This window comes from Mytilus trossulus, chromosome 13 (genome assembly GCF_036588685.1).
Source record: "Mytilus trossulus isolate FHL-02 chromosome 13, PNRI_Mtr1.1.1.hap1, whole genome shotgun sequence".
NCBI lineage: Eukaryota > Metazoa > Mollusca > Bivalvia > Mytilida > Mytilidae > Mytilus > Mytilus trossulus.
In genome coordinates this window covers 16,535,750-16,557,856 of record NC_086385.1, presented here as the reverse complement: position 1 = coordinate 16,557,856, position 22,107 = coordinate 16,535,750, and the positions used below count along the sequence as shown (strand labels likewise).

The window sequence follows — 22,107 nt, the reverse complement described above, 5'->3', positions numbered from 1 at the left end:
CTGCCTTGTAGCGGCATTAGCCTGCTCTATTTCAAAATCTACAAGGGTGTCTTTTACGTGCAAGAGATATGGCTCTCTGTTAACACAGGTCAGCCATTTATCGTCCAATTCTGATGGACTATCATCGTTTCCTTGAGACCATACTAGCAAATGGTTGTTAATCTAATCTATACTTTTAAGAACAAGTAATTACAAACTTGGTTAAATTCTCAGTAAAAGTAAAAAATAAAAAAATTCCTCACAAGTCACATTATAATGGGAAAAGATGAATCAAACGTGCATAAATATATTTCTGTAATTCCAATTTATCGATGAAATAATAAAGAAATACAATTAATACCATATTTAGCTCCTCATCTTCGACCAGATTAACTACTGTTGCAGTATTAATAGATTTGAAGGCTAACAATATCATTAGTGTCCAGACATTGTCTTATTATTTTGTTTTATAGAGGGGTGTAAAAGGGAGGGTAGCTGCATGGAAGAACGTGAAATATAATTGCCATTTTACAATGAACGAACAATTAAAAATTTCTTGCACATTGACCTTTTTACTGATTTCATGAAACACAGTGAATAACAAACCTTTTTCACGGCTGCACGTGAAATAAAAATGACAAAACATTTTGCATGTAAATAACTCTTTACCAACCTCTTTATAGTATTATGGGATGAAATTATTTGTGTTCTAACCATGTTTATAATGTTCTGAGTTTATATGTACTAAGATGATGTACCTGGAACTGTTGTAAACGAACTGTCAAATATTTCATTTATATGGTGAAACTATAAATATAAATGATAAACAAGATAAGTACCGATTATCAGGTTATCTGCATGTCGATATCGTAAAATATCAGCTGCGAGACATAATATGAAGCTTTTTGTCGAGTGAGCGTAACGAACAAGATCAAAAAGCCTTCATATTATGTCAAGCAGCTGATATTTTACAATATCAATATGCAGATAATCTGATAATCGATTTATCGGGCTAAATTTGCGTGATTCAGAAGTGTTTTCTTTGTTTCACCAACACACAAAAGATGACTTGATAAGTTCGGGTCAAAGTCATTAACGTCGGTTCAAACATTATGACATCGCTGAAATGTCCAGGTCAAAGTTATTAAGGCCGGGTCAACGTATTTGACGTCACAAAGACATGATACGGAATAATATTAAGAGCTGAACAGAGTGATATAGACAATGGGACGACCGATAAGATCTTTTAAAAAGTAGTAGGAGTTATTGCCCAATGGCAATGTTAAATGGTATGATAAACAGAGAGATACTGTAGATAGTAAAATGATCAACAAGTAAAGTTTTACAAATAAGTCTAAAGTACATGACAGAAATTGTCTATCTATATCTTAGATATAGGAAGATGTGGTGTGAGTGCCAATCTGACAACTCTCCATCCAAATAACAATTTAGAAAAAGTAAACCATTATAGGTCAATGTACGGCCTTCAACATGGAGCCTTGGCTCACACCGAACAACAAGCTATAAAGGGCCCCAAAATAACTAGTGTAAAACCATTCAAACGGGAAAACCAACGGTCTTATCTATATAAAAAAACGAGAAACACGTATATATTACATAAACATAAACGACAACTACTGTACATCAGATTCCTGACTTAGGACAGGTGCAAACATTTGCAGCAGAATTTAACGCTTTAATGGATCCAAACCTTCACCCTTTTTCTGAAACAATAGCATAACATCACAACATAGAAAAACACACGATAAAATATCAATTGGCAGGCTTACTCAATCAAAAAATGTAAATTATGAATTTCATGTTTTTTTGGTTTTTTTTTGTTTTTTTTTGCTATTTCCCAAAAAAAAAATATATATATATATTAAAGAACCTGTATTCTGACAGCAGAAAAGATTTGCAAGATCAGATCTCTGAAATTGTCTGTCTGTCTGTGGTAAACAAAACTTGGTATGCTTCTGCATAATGGGATGGTGTGTCATGTCCAAAGTCATGTCATCCTGACCTTGACCCTTGTAACAGGAACCTTGTCCAATTTGTCTCCAGCTCTTATCTTTTGTACCATAAAACCTTTTCCAAGCTTGGTATGCAGTTGTATCATGGGCTTGGGATGTGTCAGATACCAAAAACCTGATCTATTTCTGTGTTCTGCACATAATTTGTGTACCATAGAAATTTAAGATAGACCAAACTTTGTTTAATAACACATCATGGGATGGGGGTATGTCACATATCACTCTAACCTTGAAACTGACATTGGACATTTTCGGTAGTAAAGCATTGTCTGATTTATGTTTGGTGCAGAACTTTTGTACTGTACCACTAAGATTGACAAAACATGGTTAAGGGGAGATAACTCTCGCTATTCAGACAGCTTTCTGGTTTATAATTATGAAGGCTTAAAAAAGAAAAAAGATAAAACGTTATAGAAATGAGTAGTGAGAAGTATTTTTTAAGACTTAATTCTTTTGTTCTTAATTTGCATATCATCTTTTCCCATTCTTACATTTATTGAAGAATGTTTGACATTAAAAAAAGGTGAAAAAAAACTATAGGTAAATGATAGAAAGGCATTAAAATTGTTGTAGTTGCAGATTTTTTTTTCTTGAATGATAACTGTTGCCTATACATGGATTCTAATCTACCACAGATAATCTGAATGCCATGTTTATTTGAAACCTGTTATTTTCATCTGAAAAGCATTTTTTTGTTTCCATGGTAATAGTTGAATTACTCCTTTTATGTATTTCGTTTGGATGAATGAATGAATGAATAAACGGGTATTTATGTAATTTATAATGAAGGAGATATAAAGAGTTATTTATTGTAAGGTATAATGAAGGAGATCCAGATTATTTATTGTAAGGTATAATTAGAAAGGAAAATGACAAATGAAATAGATTTGATTACTTCCATTGTAAAAAAAAATATGAAAGGAGTGTTAAAGGCAAATATGTTATTGCAAATATGAAGGTTAGATAATTAGAGAGGGTGGTAGGTAGCTAAGGAATGGTTGACCTTGGGAAAATGCATATGTAGAGAAAAAAATCAATGATACAATGAAACACCTAAGAAAACATTTTTTTTTCAGAAATAAAAGATAATATTCTAATTCTGGTAACCTTAAAGGAAAACAATCACATCATGTTATATTATGTAAAATCATTTTTTTGTGTGCGCATTTAATATTTTTTTTTTTTTAAAAATAGACCAAACAAGAACTATCTTTAAAAAGATATCCACCGTATTTAAATTTGAGTATATGTTTAACACTATCATTTCGATAACCTTCAGAAGCACAATGACTGATGCAGGACCTCTTTAATTAAATCTCCATCTGAATGTAACTACATTAAGAAATTCTTTACTAAGTCTGGTTATATTACAAATTGTTTTGTGAATATTCTGATTATATTTAAATAAGTGATTTACCATTTAAATAACGTTTTCTCTGTTTGTGTTCAGTATTCTCGGTCCTCGTATCTTTCTGTTTACATTCACCAAAACCCCACAGAAATCTCACATGCGTAGGTGTGTTCTAAAAGTCATGTACGTTCATACAACAAAATTTACATTAAAAATTATATAATTGCCCCAAAAAACAGCTGTCATGGATGCAAAGAGCTATTGGAGAAACAATTATTTTAAAAATATAAATCTTTGTAAGATCTAGTTCAAATATTTATAGTTTTTCACTTGCTTTCCATCACGATATAATTAAACAGACGTTTTTTCAAACACAACCAAATCACCCACCATGACAGCATTTTGTCCTATCACAGAAAGGATTTTGGAGCATGCGTATTCTGTTGCCATAGTTACGCGTCCTTAAGTTCAAAGGGCACAAACCGAAACTATACCGACTACGTCGGAAAATATGGTTTGACCTATTGCTAATATAGAAAATGCTTCAAACAAGTTGCTAAAAGATTTGGTGTATATATTTGTTTAATACTAACTTCCTTCCAGTGCACGGTTGTAACAACATTCTTTTCATCATGGTTTTTCCAATGCACTTTGTGCTGTAACCCATTGCCAAAGTTCAAACCAGAAGTCTTGTGTACAAGAAAGTGAATGCCATTAAATAAAACATATTCAACTTTTTAATTTTTTTTTAAAGTATCGAGCATATAACTTTATTCTCAGATGGAGTGAGGTCAGCATATTCTTAAATGGCAAATGTTTTCTTCTTAGGAACATGTACATATATGCACATATGTAACATATGTCCTTATAAAATTCTGCTTTACTCAGTAATTTTTTTAAAATTCTGACACTTCTTGAAATCATACCATGCAGTTATCCTTGTGAAGCATATTATTAAATGTTACGTTTTATTCTCAAATCAAGATTATCTATTATTATTGGACAGTAATTTGTATCTATAAACTTCTCTCTTGCTTTTATTTCTTCCGCCTATGTCAATTAATCCCCTGCCTTTATAAGATCTAATTTATCTGTTGGACTGGGTCACTTCATTCAAGTCTCTTCTGTCATTAATTTAGAACTCTTTAATTTGTATTGGGAATTGATCAGTTTCCGACTCTGAAGTGTAATTGTCTGTACTACAGATAGAATCAGATTCATTTATCTTCCGATAAATACAATTGATTCTAAATTTAATTATTTGGATGGTATTTTCTTATTCTTAGAACAAGTTTTACTTTTAAAAAAACGAGAGAGCCAGAAAGAAGTTTTGTCCTATGTGTTGATGATATTTCCAAAATCTTCCGTTTTATCTCTTCATATTACTACCAAAAAAAACTGTTTCTAAATTACATTATGTGTATGCTATTTTCTTATTTTCTGTAAATCATGATGCATTTTGGATTAGATAGAGGGAGAGATTTTTCTATGGTCAGGTTGTTGTCTCTTAAACACATTCTCCATTTCCCTTCTCAATTTTATTTGTTTTTGGAATAATTAGGGAGAGTCAGAGAGCTGAGAAAGAATCAATATTTATCTGTAACGGTGAAACATTTATGAGTTCAATGTACATTTATACCTTCTCATGAATGCATAATTGGTTTGCCTTTGTCTGTCAGTCTGTCATCTTTTCTATCCATTCAAAGGTCCAAAACATTTGTTGCAAATCATTCAATTTCTAATTACATGTATTATGGAATGATTTATTTGGTTTGGAACTTTATAAATTGATGAAAAATTATACAGTTTAAAACATATTCAGATCTGCTGGGCAATCACCTGTTAGGTATTTTGACTTTTATGAGGGGGGTCCTGAGCTTTTTCAGGTGTTTTAAAGCTCTGGATTTAGGGATAGATCCAGATACGTCAATTCTTTTTTTTTCTAATTTCGGGATGTCTGGATTTATTTTTAACTTGGGACCTCATGATTTCATCATCATTTTTAAGCCTGGGATTTCAGGATCAGGACAACTCAGTCGCCTTATTCGCAATAATAAAAACCTCGCAATAATTTCTGAATTTACAGTATATACCAATTGGATGTGAAAGTTTTCATCAATGCTTATTACGATGGAGATGGAACTTAAATGTAAAAACTCCTGTCACTACAACTCTTTTGGTATTGTTGCAGTGACTTTTGCTTTCAAAACACATTTCATTGCATTGAATTCCTCATCTAGGAGAAATATAATAATATCATTGTCATAAAATATAGCATTAGCAGTTCCTGGCTAAAATGATTCTCTTTGAATTCAAATTATAACCAAAACAAAACTTTTATGACACATGTTTACTTACTTACTTACTTAATCCTCTTCGTGCATAATTACTTGCACATGAAGCCACTAATATGACCATGACACATTGTTTGATAAACTACAAAACTTGTTCTATTATTATTTAACTACCTTTAAAAGAATTGACAAATTGTTAAGAAATGATTAAGAGTGCTATTTTTTATGACTGTAAAGTTTTATCTCAAAGCCTAAAGATGCAGCCAGATCATTTACATTAAATGTCAATTGATTTTGTATTTTGACATTTAGGTCTGCTGCTAATTTAGCAGTTTACTGATTATTTATTCCTTCCATTGAGTATGTTGTTATTTTAGCAGGAGGTTGGGAAACAGTAATTACTTAAGAAAGTATCAGTTTTAATAGTCTTCGATTGGAAAGTTGCCATTATTTCTTTGAACTTATCCTGACAATCGTCAATTTTGACTGTCAAGAGAGCAGATGTGTTCGATAAAAAGTGATTAAAAATAGGGTCAAAATTCATCAACATCAACAAAGGCCTTCCAGGAACTGTCAAGAAGAAGAATTGCAATTTAAGGTGGTACCCAACACTTTCACTAAAATTAATTTGGCTTGTTTAATTTTCCTAAAACTTTGGCAAATGGTAATTTTTGAAATCTCAAGAAGAGATTTTATATGAATTTATAGGGTTAAATATACTTACCATGAAATTACATTTATATATATAGAATATGTTTGCTTTCACAACATGTTCTCATCGCAATTACCTAGGTGATTAAAAATTACATCCATGAGATGTACTCACCTACGTCATAGTTCACCTGTGTAACATACACTAGCTTTAGTTTTAATTTGTCGTTTAATTGAATAATTTCAATTAAGTGAACAAAAAACTGAATTTATTCCAGGGGTGGTGGTGGATTGTGGTAAGTATATTTAACCCTATAAATTCATATAAAATCTCTTCTTGAGATTTCAAAAATTACCATTTTATATGAATTTGGTTAAATATACTTACCATGAAATTACATTTATATATATAGAATATTTACTGATTAACAAGCAGTATTTCATTTGGTGGAGGATAAATTCTCTCACACACATACAATTTCAACATATAAAAAAATTATGTGAAATTTTTTAAAGTAACTCCATTAAATTTTGTAAAATACGGATATTAGTAAAAACCGAAATTACTGAATTTATTATACAATGAAGCTATGCTGCATAACTATATGTATATCAATGGCAAACTTTGCAGATTGTATAAATACAAGTATGCAAAATTAATAGACTTGATGTAGAGTTGTCTCAATGGCACTCACATGTATATATATACCCCATCTTTCTATATCTGATAGATAAATAATCTGCAGGTCAGTATAGAAATAATTATATTAAAGCTCCTTCATTATGAGCTAAATGTGTTGTAATATTGATGCAACAGTAAATAAGCATTTATTTCTGAATAGGTTGTTCTTGTTGCATGTACAAATCGACAAGAACTAATCCAACCTTAATTTCATTAATTCCACCAAGGATTTGTATAGTTATACAAATCCTTGATTCCACTTTGAAACTTAAGTTTATTTGGAAACATTATTACCTTTCCATTGTTTTCTCTATATTAATATAATAACATATAATATATGATTGCTGTCGTCTTTTGATAACCTGATCAATATCACATCTTTCGAAATAAATTCTTTTCTACTTAATTAAAGAATTATAATCAATTAAAATATACTTTGTAAATAGGTGTCCTTAATACAATCAAAGTTTATTAAAGACTCAAACCAAAGTTGTTTCATGATTATGCTAAATCTGGATTAATCTTTAAACTTTTTTTTTTTTTTTTTTTTAAAAGTTATAGTCCCTGAAAATTTGCTTCTCTGCTAGATATACTACTTTTGATATTTTATAGATTTAGAATAAAATATTTTCATCAAGAGAAGTCTTGTACTATTGTCATATTGTATAATGACAATTCTCTAAACTGACTAAATTTTAAAAATCTGATAAAATTTCTATGAGTGATAGAACCTTTGAATACAATGTCTACCATTTCAACCATGAACAATATTTTAGTTTTGTATTTGACTACTCAAGTGTAAAAATACAGAAATGGACAAATCAGTGGAAAAGTTTCAGTATAAATGTTTCCATTGATATACTACTTCCACAGAATATTTGGATGTTGAGCTGAATTAAAGCCATGATTGTTGTCCTTATAAATCCAAATGCTAACAGATGATTTTCTCCAGCTATGAAAATCTGTCTAAAATAAAATGTTTTGATATTTCTAATTAACATTTCACAACGGTTAACTTTCTAGAATATCTTGCCATGTATAGTTCCAAATTTAAGGAAACAAAAATTTGACATAATGAACAACTCTTGAATGTTGCTCTTGACAATTGTTTATATTAATTTCAGAAATTATTTCGCTATCAGAAATACTAAAATGCAACTTGTCAAATATAGTTCTATAGTTGTATTTAAAGAAAAACACTTGTTTGGCAATATGGAAAACACTTGTACTAACTTGCAGTATTCTTAAGTGTTCTTAGTTATTTCAGAAATGGTTTCACTATCAAAAATGCTCATTTTATTTCTGTCTTGGTTCACCTCATCTGAATCCTATACATTCTGATATGATTCAATATATATCAACCAAACAGCTTTTGGTATATCATTTGGTTAACTTAGTCACTCAGAAAAAATTTGCATTTGTCCCCAAATTTGGCAAAAACAAAATTAATGTGATTTAAATAATCACATCTTTCAAAACAATATTGAATCAAAATTCAAAGTAATTGTTTAAAATAAACACATTTCAATTTTGTGTAGCATATTCTTGTATGAGATACTAACTCTATGCTATATATCTACAATGTATATTATTCTGGCTGGTAATATGGAAATTGAAAAGTGAATAATTACCATCAATTCCGAGATTAAAATCACATGCAATCGGAAAACCTTCCTGCATGTAGATAATACACAACTTGACTTTGACCAGACTAGATTTTTGTAACTTTATGCTTATAATGAGCAAAAAATAAAAATAAACAGTGACATTTTAATATTTAGGTATAATATTAAGAAAATGTCTCGCATTTGATTTGATATAATCATGGAATTATCATACTATATTTTACTTCCATGTACTATTCTTAGACTATTGAAAGCTATTTGCTAACTATTAATCAGTCTTTTGAATAAATTGCTTTTCCTATATTTTGCTGTTAGATTAACTGCTTCTACGCTGGTGCTAAAATTTGAGAACCAATTGAAAAGTATATATATTATATGTTTATATTGGTACATCATGTGTTACTCCAAAAAAAAAACTCTTCTTTTTTACTGCATCTCGTAAAGACTGACTAAATATAGGTTTATATAAAGAGCTGTATAATAGATAGTTTCAAATCTTGAGAACTACTTCAATTTCCTAGACCTGATGATGTCTAGCATTTTAAATAAATCCTGCATCCACAATGCTTTAAATCTTATTTATTTATTTACCAATATTTTACTAGTTTTTGTACAAGATCTAAATTAATGATAATCTTGTTTCTATAAATCAGCATATTTGAGTCCTCTATACTTCAGAATTCTGAATCAATATTTAACACTAGGAAAAACAATGTGTAGCCATTGCATAAACTGTTGGGTTCTACCAATCTCACATTAAGAATAAAACCGACCCAATGAATGAATCCTTATAGCAGAAATTTGCCCATCTGTTTAGAAACTTAAGATGTAAATTAAGGCATAATTTTCTATCTTTAAAAGAGCATCCAAACTCCTTTTGCTTTCATGATTGGAAGATATATGTATAATTTGACAGTGATTCCCATATAGTGAGGGTAAGATAGTCTCTTAAGTCTTACGTTATCACCTCTTTTTTGTGTACTCAAAACAAAACAGAATTAGTACATATTATATTATATGCATTGGCAATGTACACTCTGAATTATGTAATCAATATACAAGCCATTACCTTGAATGAGTCTTTGTGAAATGCATCATGGCATCCCCTAGACTCTTTATTCAATAGACATTCTAATGTTTACATAAAAACATATAAAAGTCTTTGTTTACTTACTGCCGACAAAAATAAACAATTGGTTATAGCAGTTTATACTTATAATATTCATGTTTTTCTTGCATGATAAGTAAACTGACCATGAAATTTAATATTAGTAAAAAAAGTTGTCACAAGCGACCAACTGTATTTAGAACAGTGCTCCATTCTTACTGTCTCCATGTCTGTTAGAGCATTGGAGAATTATTTATCAGTAAAAAAATAATTAATATTTACAGCAATTTGCTGTTCTGGAAAAATATTTCAAGCTTCTAAGAATTACTGTCCTGATTTAAACTGGACATATTTAAAAGAAGTATGTATTGGTATGCTTAAAGTTTGAACTGCAATCACATTTGTATTGTACTAGATAACAATGTATTATTTTAGTGTCTTTAATATCTGTCTTGACTATTTCCAGACACTTGTTCAATATATTATCAATATGAGCAAATATGTTAATTGACTAAACTGTTGGTTCATCACAAAAAACAATGTGCAACCAAATATTAGCTATGCTTGTGTTGTTTTAAAATATAATAAAAGTAGACATAATGTTCCCTGGTTGGAAGGATGTCTAGAAAAGTCAGATAGACCTGGACTTAAATTCACTAGTCTGATTCTAATTTATTTTATTTGCAACAATCATCCACGTGCAATTCTATGCTCCATAAATATCAATGTGCAATCAATAAATAGTTATGATTTAATTTTATGTAAGATATCAAATCTGTATTTTATTAGAATGAATGAAATTCTAAATCATGCATGTTGTTCTAGTTCCTATGTTTCCTGTATGAAACATGTCAACATTAATCAAATAGACTTGGACAAAATCCCTATTCTATTTTTTAAATTCTATAGTGATCCATTGAGCACGTTTTATTTTCAATAAATATGGTTCATGTTCCCTGAATGGAAGGTTAACCAAATAAACATCCTCAGTTGTGGGCAAAATCCCTATTCGGATTGTTATGTATTTATCAACTGTTAAAACAGTATCACTGTTGGTCTACGCTCCCTGTATGGAACGTTTTCCAAATAAAACAATCAGAAATGGGCAGATTCCCTTTTCTGATTGAAATTTATTGAACCAATTGAGGTTCTAGTCACAATAGTGGTATACGCTCCCATACGGACGTTTTCCACATCAAAATAATCAGATCTGGTCAAAATACCTATTCTGATTTTAATAAAGTTATGTGTTTACACAGTCTCGTGTACCAGGCGTACACGTAACAGACTGCAAATTGTAAACAATCGAACCAAATGAGGTTCTAGTGACAATAGTGGTATACGCTCCCATACGGACGTTTTCCACATGAAAAACAATTAGATCTGGTCAAAATTCCTATTTTGATTTTAATATAGCGATGTGTTTACACAGTCTCGTGTACAGACTGCAAATTGTAAACAATCGACTTTATCCAAACTTTACACTCGACCCGTTTCGTAGCATTGCTCTAATGCAGTGAAAATCCGGTCACCTGAGCGTGAAAAAAGAAATAAACATCCGTTTAAATATATATCTTTTTAAAAACGTAGCACTCACGTAACATGTCCGATTTTGACAGCTAAATTCTGCTTTTCCTCGGACCCGATTTAATGTTTGAAAATGGCGGCTAAACAAAGGTCATTTTCTATGTCGTCGTATTTCCAGACTCGTAAGCTGTAAAAATGACGAAAGCGTGCATATCAGAAACTTGGCAGAAGCGCTGTATTCTGATTCACATTAAATTAATCGTATACCGATATTCCAAAAACAAAAAATGTCTTTATAAAACATAAGGATTTTCAACAGTAAACTGTTAAAAAACCTTGCCGACGAGAAACATGCGTTCTCTTGAACGCAAAAATTAAAACTAAAGCTAGTGTATGTTACACAGGTGAACTATGACGTAGGTGAGTACATCTCATGGATGTAATTTTTAATCACCTAGGTAATTGCGATGAGAACATGTTGTGAAAGCAAACATATTCTATATATATAAATGTAATTTCATGGTAAGTATATTTAACCAAATTCATATAAAAGTATTTACTTTGACCCTTTAAAGTCATATGAAACGAGTGAGAGGTGAAAACAATGTTCGTCCAATTCTTGAACCAATACATGTATACATCATAAACTTAGTCCTCTGTGCACGATTTTATCATTATTTTCGCAAATATATTATATAATCATCAATTTTTTTTCTCTCTGTTTGTTTTGATTTAACAAATATGGCTGCTCATTAATTGCCGTGTTTTGAAGCCGAGTTTTACCGATTGTCACCTTATAATAAACCAATCACAAAAAGCATGGGTATTGAGCACGTGTTTAACATGTATAATCAGATATTTGTTTATTTCAATGATAGATCCATGCGTATTGTGGTCACCGGATTTTTACGAGGAGGGTTATGCTCGGGTCACTATGCATACGGAAAATATGTCGGCGAATTGCTTCCTGGAAGCAAGCAATTACAAATTAGTAAACTTCTTTTAAATGTGGACAAATTAAAGAGTTTTCCGCAGAAAAAAGTATATGTACATAAGTTGTATAATGAAAACTATCCATTTAGTTATAAAAAAACATATGCATATTTTTTTTTAATTTGAGGTTTATTATGACTTTAACAAAGATATACAAATTTCAAAAAATTTGAACTAACCATTTTATCAGAAAAATTATACTGGTTATATAGCAGTTTGTCATATACACTTATTTTGATCATTGAGAAGCTTAATATTCCTTTAAGAACACAACGTCATTAAAACGTTCTGCAGATTTTACAGAGTTATCTCCCTGTAGTGTTAGGTACCACCTTAAGCTCATTTTTTAACCTGGTTTTCGATAAAATATGTTTGTTTGTTGTTGGTAGTATTGTAACAGCAGGCTGTTATAATCTATTTCCTTATAATAACTTGAGAACTATTTAATTTATCATCATGTTTTTTTTACAAATTTAAGTAATTTTAGATAATCATTATACCTAATATTATGCTTCCCTTTTTCCTACTATGAAAAAGCCTTAAAGATTGCTATATTGGAAATGGTTATTATGGAACACCATCAGAAGCCACAAAACATGTACAATCAACTTGAAAGGGGACAAATTGTTACTGAGTAAATAATTGTACTACATGTATTTGCATATTTACTTTATGGACATTTAAATTACTCAACATTTTGCCATATGGTAAATTCTGATAGCTGGATTTATATTTGATTAGTAGCGACTACGACCACTTGCTATTGAAGGAAACATAACATTTCCATTTTAACATCATGTTTAACTCCTTCAACACCACAAATGCATGTTTTATGTACTGTGAGTGCTTCAATGCTTTTTATGAAGTAAAAGTATTGTCAATACAGTGGTTCAGCTCAATGTCATGCATGTTATATAAAAAATAAAGATAAAAGTGAAATCAGGTAGCCATTGGATATTTTTGGGGAATTTTTGCATTACGTTCTGAAACGGTTGGCATTTTCATGCAAAATTGTCTCTTTCGAAATTCTTTCAGAATACATTGGACATGAAAAAAAACCATGAAAAATGATTCAAAGGCCAAAATTGTTAGTAAACCTGATATGAAAATGATCTGGTATTATACAATATAATGAGGGTGTACTCTATTTCTTGTCTCGTCAGATCTAATTTCCTGAATTTGACATCCTAAACAGCAAACTGTGACATCGAAAGATGAAAATAGAATGTCTGTTAAACATTAAGTAATTTTCTACTATTTTGATAATCTATTGATTCTAGAAGCCTGTCTTGGAATTATTTAATCAGAAAGTCTTGGAAGACCACTCTAAAGTGTTGATTTTGACAGTTTCAGAAATGTCTTAAGTATGATCTTATCATTCAGAATAATATGATAAAGTGTTGGATGATATTTGGTGTGATGCAATATTACTGGAGGTCATTGTTTTTATATTTAATGACATTTATATTCATATATGAATGTACATTTCCTGAAAAGACAATAAAATTCCAATTCCAAATTTGGGGGGAAAGGGGAGGGGGGGGGGGGGGGGGGGGGTGGTGTTGTTAGTATTAAGGTTTATTTTCTTTTGGTCATATTTTTAACATTATTTAAGAATAAAAAGATTTGGGAGGGTTTTTTGTCAATTTTTATAGGGAGGGGTGTTTTATACAAAATTTTAGCTCACATAAGAGTGAATTTTTGCCATCACTTGGTGCCTGTCTGGTGTAAACAGTTTCAAAGATCTTATCCTCTGAAACTAATGAACCAATATGTGACCTGCCATGACATTTCCAGGCTTATGGAGGTAAACGTCATAATGAGAAAACGTCGATGTAAAGTTACGTAACGTAATCGGAGCACCTGTTATTGAATGTTCAATTTGTTTAACTCATAAACTTATCTAAAATTGCCCTTTTTTCTCTTTAAGACTTGAATATAATTTCGAATATGTAAACAGAAGATTTTTTACGAACAATTTTTAATCATACGGGGTAAAATAGAATTTTTAATTCCCGTGTATAGATTTGCGACATGATTAATTTACGCAACGTGTAGCTTTGATGTTTACAACTTTGTTCTTAATCATTGAAAGGGATTTCCGGGACGGATTTAGGGGAGGGGGGCCCGGTCCCCCCTTTTTGGAAAAAAAATTGGTTGCTTATATAGGGAATCACCGAAGTGTGACTGGAGCGGGCCCCCCTCTTAGGTCAGTCAGTGGGCCCCCAACTATGAAAATTGCTAGATCCGCCACTGGCTTTGGTTGTTATCTATAACTTATAGTAGCATTGCAGATAAATCGTAAAAAAAATAGTAGCGAAGGACTATAAAATGCGTAAATTAATTGTCTTTCCCGTATTAGTTTTATTTGAGCTCCAGATTTTCATCAAGGGGGACTACTCACTTTAAACTATTTTTAGACAACAAAGGAAAATGTAAACATAGAAGACAAAATATATTTAGTACACATGTACATACTTTGATGATGAAAATGAATTTACAAGTGCACTGTGTCTAAACCACACCGGCAAAATTTGTTCGGACTCGATGGTACTCTAACATCCGCCACAATGACGGCACATAAATAGACAGAAGAAAGATAGATTTCTCCTTATTTTCTTATTTTTTTTATGATATCAAAGAATATATATACATATACAAATATTTTGTATTGTGATATGCAATATTTTCTACAACCGTTTTATATTATTTAACGGAGAAATAAGTAAACATGCACCTCAAAATGACGAATTGAGTGAACCTTGCCTCGAAATTGTTTAATTTCTCGTTAAATTGTTCACATTGTACGGAAAGAAAGGTACGGGAAGATAGATAATGACACGGACATTAAAAAACTTGTCATTTTGAGCATCTCGATACTTGTATTTCTGAGTATGGAACGAAAGAAATATGTCAGCGAGTTTGATTATGTTTATTATAAACATTCTCATTGATATTTTTAAACAAGCGAGACTAAGTGATTCGAATTCATAGCAGCATATACAATTAAGGATCACAGAACTAACAATTTGTTTCTATTGACCTCGTTTTATTGAAGAAAAAAAACCGCCAGTGAAATTGTTTGCTATGTCCAAGTTATCTCGTTCGGGAAAATTTAAAATCTTAAGTTGTTACACATTTTTTTTAATTCAAGAACGGTGTAATTTTGTTTGGAACTCTTGGTTGTTTTAAGCTCACTTGACCCAACAGGAAAAGTTTTTTTTTATTAATTGGCACCGGCCGACCGTCGTTTATTATCTTTCAATACAATTTTTTACATACATTTTCACATCTAAAACTACTAGGCTGTATTTAACAAACCTTATATAAAATCATGTTTTTTTTAAATTTTAATTAGGGTATCTAGTTTTAAAAAAATTACTGTGATCCCGCTTGTCAACCAAGATGGCCGTCATGGCTAAGAAATAAATAAGGGGGGGGGGGGGGGGGGGGGGCATGCATGTGCATGATGTCAATTTTTTAAAAACAGCCGGTGACATAAAAAAGTCGAAAAGAGCCAGATGATTATCTTCAAAATGTTGAGCTCTACCATTTGTCCATTTACTATAAAATTCTCATATAAGTTCTTAAAGAAGTTATTGCAGTGCCCTTAGATTACGAATTTGAAGTTCTTTTTATCAATTTCCATCTATTATTTTCAAACATATAAAAGTCATATAGCAAACATGACTTAGGAAGTCAAGATATACAAATAAATCGACTTGGCCAATATCCCTATAAAACTGATTGACCTTTAATTAACTAGAGGTTTTTTTTCTCATTTCATTGCGTTTTTACACGCCCGTCACAATTTTAACAGGAAGTATGATTGTATACATCCGTCCGTCCGTCTGTTCTTCCTTCCATCCGTCCGTTCCTCCATCTATCAGTCATTCTGTCCGTCCGTCCGTCTATCTATATGTCTATCCTTCTGTCCAGCGTAAACATGTCGCACCGTAACTTAAGAATTGTTACAGCTTATCCAGTTTTCATGAAACTTAACAAAGTTATTGCTTTTAATGGTCAAACGATCTGTAAACCTTTTAGTGAAAATCAAATTAAATCTTTTTGAGTTACAGGACTTAGTTAGTAAAACAGGAGTGTGGTTTTTTTCAACATGTCGCGCTATATATATCTCAAAAACGATTTGTCATTATTGCATCAAACTTAACACACTTCTTAGTAATATAAATCTTAACTTCTGCATACTTTTTGGTGATGTTTTAAACTTTGTTTATTAAGCATTATTTATGTTTTTTTTGTAAAAAGGGTGGGGGTGACATATTGTGATGTACATTTGTATCTCAGAACCTATATAAAAAAATATCATAATGTTATAAAATAATAAGATATCAGTGTTTGCTATTGAGTATTTATATTCCATTTAAAATTAGTTTGAAGATCAGTGAAATACCGGATACGCCTTTCATTAGGAAAATGTGTATTACTTTTATTACCTACGTCCAAAAGTGCCCCGTTTAAAAAAAATTTAAACACACCAAGTTTACTTTACAATAAAACTATATTTTAATTCTTTTGAAAGACAATGTTCACATCCGTGTTAACATTGCTTTTCATGAATTGTTGGTTTAAAAAAAAATATAAACAAGAATGTGTCCACAGTACACGGATGCCTCACTCGCACTATCATTTTCCATGTTTAGTGGACCGTGAAATTGGAATACATTCTCTAATTTGGCATTAAAATTAGAACGATCTTATCAAAGGGAACATGTATACTAAGTTTCAAGTTGATTTGACTTAAACTTCATCAAACACTACCTTGACTAAAAACTTTAACCTGAAGCGGGACATACGGACGAACGAATGGACGGAAGAACGGACGGATGGACGAACGAACGGACGGACGCACAGAACAGAAAACATTATGTCCCTCTTCTACCGTAAGTGGGCATAACAGCGGGTGAAATATACATTGTATAGACGAAACGGGGTGATCGAGTAGTAAACAACAATGACAAAACCTGTATATTTTAATTTTTGACATGACCCATTTCTTTCGTTCCATACACAGAAATACAAGTATTGAGATGCTCAACATGACTAATTTTGCAATCTCTGTGTCAGTATCTGTCTTCACATATTTTGAGTGACATACAAATTTTAATTCTACTTAAAAAGCACCAAAAAAATTTTGATTGATTTTATTTGAAAAGTAGATCCATGGTTGCTATGGAAACCGAATGGTTGCTTTATTTAACTCAAATTCACTTATCAATAAATTTGGTTCACTTTAGTTACATTCTGATAATTTTTAAGACTAAAAAAAAACAAACACACAACGATACGTCAACTTGCAAGGAGAACTAAATTAGATAAACCTTAGAAATATTGCAAAGTGGTACTATTTAAAAAATAAAATGCATCTCACAAAAATGGCCATTATTCTTTTAATTTTGATAATTCGACCAAAAAATCTTTCTGGGTGTTTTGTATCTATGTGTACTTCATAAAAATGCAAAAAACTCATTTTGGTTCTAATACCTCCATAAGCCTGAAAATCTCAAGGCTGGTTACATATTGCTATCAAACTTAGGCTGACTCGATCCTTAGAGCACCTTGTATGCAGTTTTTCTTTTCTTTTCTGTTTTGTGAAAACACATGGCTGCCATGGATAAAAATAGACCATAGGGAAAACATACATTTTTTATACGACCGCAAATTTTGAAAAAAATTTCGTCGTATATTGCTATCACGTTGGCGTCGTCGTCTGCGTCGTCGTCGTCGTCCAAATACTTTTAGTTTTCGCACTCTAACTTTAGTAAAAGTGAATAGAAATCTATGAAATTTTAACACAAGGTTTATGACCATAAAAGGAAGGTTGGTATTGATTTTGGGAGTTTTGCTTCCAACATTTTAGGAATTAGGGGCCAAAAAGGGCCCAAATAAGCATTTTCTTGGTTTTCGCACTATTACTTTAGTTTAAGTTAATGGAAATCTATGAAATTTTGACACAAGGTTTATGACCACAAAAGAAAGGTTGGTATTGATTTTTGGAGTTTTGGTTTCAACAGTTTAGGAATTAGGGGCCAAAAAAGGGCCCAAATAAGCATTATTCTTGGTTTTTGCACAATAACTTTAGTTTTAGTAAATAGAAATCAATGAAATTTAAACACAATGTTTATGACCACAAAAGGAAGATTGGTATTGATTTTGGGAGTTTAGGTCTCAACAGCTTAGGAATTAGGGGCCAAAAAGGGACCTAAATAAGCATTTTTCTTGGTTTTCGCACCATAACGTTAGTATAAGTAAATAGAAATCTATGAAATTTAAACACAAGGTTTATGACCATAAAAGGAAGGTTGGTATTGATTTTGGGAGTTTTGGTCCCAACAGTTTAGGAAAAAGGGGCTCAAAGGGTCCAAAATTAAACTTTGTTTGATTTCATCAAAATTGAATAATTGGGGTTCTTTGATATGCCGAATCTAACTGTGTATGTAGATTCTTAACTTTTGGTCATGTTTTCAAATTGGTCTACATAAAGGTCCAAAGGGTCCAAAATTAAACTTAGTTTGATTTTGACAAAAAATGAATCGGTTGGGTTCTTTGATATGTTGAATCTAAAAATGTAAGTTTTTTAAGTGTTGATTTTGACAGTTTCAGAAATGTTTTAAGTGTGATCTTATCATTCAGAATAATATATTAAAGTGTGGATGTTGCATTTGGTGTGATGCAACATTACTGGAGGTCATTGTTTTATATTTAATGACATTTATAAGACTTTGTCTCTTTTAAGGAGTTTCTTTGGAGTTTAACTTTTCATTATAAAAAGGAGGATCAGATTGTGTAGGTGGCTAAGCTTTCTTATTCTATTGATTAAACTTAGTTCATTGCTATTTCGTGATATAAGATTTACAAATTTAGTTTCATTCATGAATGAGACAAGAAAAGGATTCATTATCACTGAACTAGTATATGTATTGTTTAGGGGCCAGGCTGAGCCAGCTGAAGGACGCCTCTGCGTGCGGGAATTTTTCGCTGCATTGAAGACCTGTTGGTAACCTTCTGCTGTTGTCTGTTCTTCTATGGTTGGGTTGTTGTCTCTTTGACACATTCCCCATTTCCATTCTCAATTTTATTCTATGTTATACTCATTAAGAATACTTCCATACCACATAGGAAAGGCTGGGATTTAGTGTTGGGGTAATTGTCCCAAACCTCCAGAAAATTGAGGTAAAAAAAGGGACCAAAACAAGCATTTTTGTTGTTCTACTGACAATAATGTGTTCAAGTTTATGGAAGTCTCAGAAATTGTACATTTCCTGACAGGAAAATAATCTTATAAATTTCAAAAAATTGTTATAGGGAGAGGTGTTTCATACCTTTTAGCTCACCTAAGAGTGACCTTTTGCCATCACTTGGCTTCTGTCTGGTGTAAAGTATTTCAAAGTTCTCTGAAACTAACGAATCAATTTCAACCAAACTTAAGCTAAATGATCCTGTAGGACACCTTATATAAAGTTTGTGTTTTCTTTTCTGTTTCGTCAAAACACATGGCTGTCATGGATAAAAATAGAACATCGGGGTTAAATGCAGTTTTTGGCTTTTATTTCAAAAACTAAAGCATTTAGAGCAAACTGACATGGGGTAGAAGTGTTCATTAGGTCAAGAACTACATACTCTGAAATTTTTAGATGAATCAAGACAACCAATTTTTGGGTTATTGTCCTTAAATTAAATAGTTTGAATTGTTCTTCAAATTATATTTCAGGACTTTTATAACTGACTTAAAACAGTCTGGGTTTTACTCATTGTTCAAGGCGTACGTTGACCTGTAGTTTGTAATTTCTGTGTCATTTGGTCTCTTGCAGAGAGTTGTCTAATTGGAATTCATACCACATCTTCATATTTGTATCAGTTTATTGATTTTCTTTAAATTTTCCAATTTTGAATGAATAGTTTTGGCATGGCCATTCAATAGACCACTTTCGAGTTCATCCGTCACCGACAAAAACTCGTCAATTATGCACGCCTTTATGACGTCATTTACCAGATAGAGGGGCTCGCCTGTATCCCTGCACTATTTAGGTTCATCAAGCGTCTTGGTGATCGTCTTTGTGCAGGATAAACTAGAAATAATGGTTGCTCTGTAGGTACTTACTGACAATTCCCTAATGACAGCAGTGTTGATTGTCAAATTCGAGAATTCAATTTGCCGAATAATTCGTACAATATAGAATTATAGTTTTCCAACCACTCGCTCAACATTGGAAGGGAGTGACGACGCCCCTAAACGCACAAATGACGGTGATAAAGGCGCGTATATTTGACGAGTTTTTTCCGGTGACGGATGAACTCGAAAGTGGTCTATTTGTTTTTAAGACACAACCATTTCAAATTTGGCTTCAACAGTACTGTTTTACTTAATGCAATGTTTGTGGTACTGTATTTATGTATGTCAGGAATCTGATGTTTAGCCGTTGTCATTTGTTGATGTGGTTTATAAGTGTTTCTCGTTTCTGTTTTTTTTTATGCCCCATCCATGGGCATGATGTTTTCTGGTCTGTGCGTCTGTTCCTCAATTTGTCTGTTCGTAGGTCCATTCGCTCGTTCGTCCCACTTCAGGTTAAAGTTGTTGGTTACGTTCTTGATGAAGTTGAGGTCCAATCAATTTGAAACTTAATACAAATATATCCTTTGATATGATCTTTCTAATTTTTAATGTCAAATTGGAGTTTTGACTCCAATTTCATGGTTCACTGAACATAGAAAATGATAGTGCAAATTTCAGGTTAAAGTTTTTGGTCAAGGTGTAGTTTTTGATGAAGTTGAAGTCCAATCAACTTGAAACTTAGTACACATGTTCCCTCTGATATGATCTTTCTAATTTTAATGCAGAATAAAAGTTTTTACTCCCTTTTCACGGTTTACTGAACATAGGAAATGATAGTGCGGGACACATTTTTTTTATAGATTAGACTGTTGGTTTTCCTGTTTGAATGGTTTTACACTAGTCATTTTTGTGGCCCTTTATAGCTTGTTGTTTTGCATGAGCCAAGGCTCCGTGTTGAAGACTGTACTTTAACCTATTATAATGGTATATATGTTTAAAATAAAATTGCGACTTGGATGGAGAGTTTACATTGGCACTCATACCACATCTTCTTATATCTATGTCACAATGTATGTAGGAGGTCAGGGGTTCATCTTTATTGTCTTACATAAAAAAGTTTGGAACAATTCAATCATGTTATCAGGAACACTTGTTTGAATGAAGATCGAAATAGGTTTGCAAACTTCCACCAGAATAAGGGGTCTCTTCACATTGACACTTTTTATGCCCCACTGCCCCTCTACTATCATTATGTTTTCTGGTCTGTGGCTCCGTTCCTTCCTTCGTCTGTTCGTTCGTTCGTTCGTTCGTTCGTTTGTCCTGCTTCAGGTTAAAGTTTTTGGTCAAGGTAGTTTTTGATGAAGCTGAAGTCCAATCAACTTGAAACTAATAGTACACTTGTTGCTTATGATATGATCTTTCTAATTTTAATGCCAAATTAGACTTTTGACCCCAATTTCACGGTCCACTTAAAATAGAAAATGAAAGTGGGAGTTTCAGTTTAAAGTTTTTGGTCAAGGTAGTTTTTGATGAAATTGAAGTCCCATCAACTTGAAACTTAGTACACATGTTCCCAATAGTATAATCTTTCTTATTTTAATGCCAAATTATATATTTACCCAATTTCACGGTCCATGGAACATGGAAAATTATAGTGCGAGTGGGGACATCCATGTACTTTGGACACATTCTTGTTTCTTCAATTTCCAAACTGTTTTGTTATAATTTCTGTCACACTATTTTGCCTTTGTAATGTTGATTATTAAGAACATATTTTAGTTTGTGTAAAT

General features: G+C 31.8%; 1 protein-coding gene across 1 annotated transcript in view; it reads left to right on the top strand.

Annotated features, from left to right (window-relative positions):
- The window catches only part of LOC134695177 (dual specificity calcium/calmodulin-dependent 3',5'-cyclic nucleotide phosphodiesterase 1A-like), a 323,999-nt gene that overhangs the window by 27,126 nt on the left and 274,766 nt on the right, over positions 1 to 22,107 (top strand). The gene's annotated exons all lie outside the window — the stretch shown is intronic.